Genomic DNA, 457 nt, shown 5'->3' with positions numbered 1-457 from the left:
AGAAATACAAAGCATCCTAAGAGACGACTGCAAGCAACTCTATGCCAATAAAATGGACAACCTGGAAAAAATGGACAAATTCTTAGAAAGTTATAACCACCCAAGACTGAACCAGGAAGAAATAGAGAATATGAACAGACCAATCACAAGTAATGAAATTGAAACTGTGATTAAAAATCTTCCAACAAACAAAAGTCTAGGACCAGATAGCTGGAGTAGCAATACTCATATCAGATGGCTTCACAGGTGAATTCTAACAAACATTTAGAGAAGAGTTAACACCCATCCTTCTCAAACTCTTCCAAAAAATTGCAGAGGAAGGAACACACCCAAACTCACTCTATGAGGCAACCTTCACCCTGATACCCAAACCAGACAAATATACTACAAGAAAAGAAAGTTACATGGGCTTCCCTGGTGGCGCAGTGGCTGAGAGTCTGCCTGCCGATGTAGGGGA

The sequence above is a fragment of the Aethalodelphis obliquidens genome, unplaced genomic scaffold (assembly GCF_003676395.1).
Source record: "Aethalodelphis obliquidens isolate GAN/ISIS:26980383/991018 unplaced genomic scaffold, ASM367639v1 scaffold42, whole genome shotgun sequence".
NCBI classification, from domain to species: domain Eukaryota; kingdom Metazoa; phylum Chordata; class Mammalia; order Artiodactyla; family Delphinidae; genus Aethalodelphis; species Aethalodelphis obliquidens.
The sequence above is the reverse complement of the archived record's forward strand: the minus strand, read 5'-3'. Positions refer to the sequence as shown.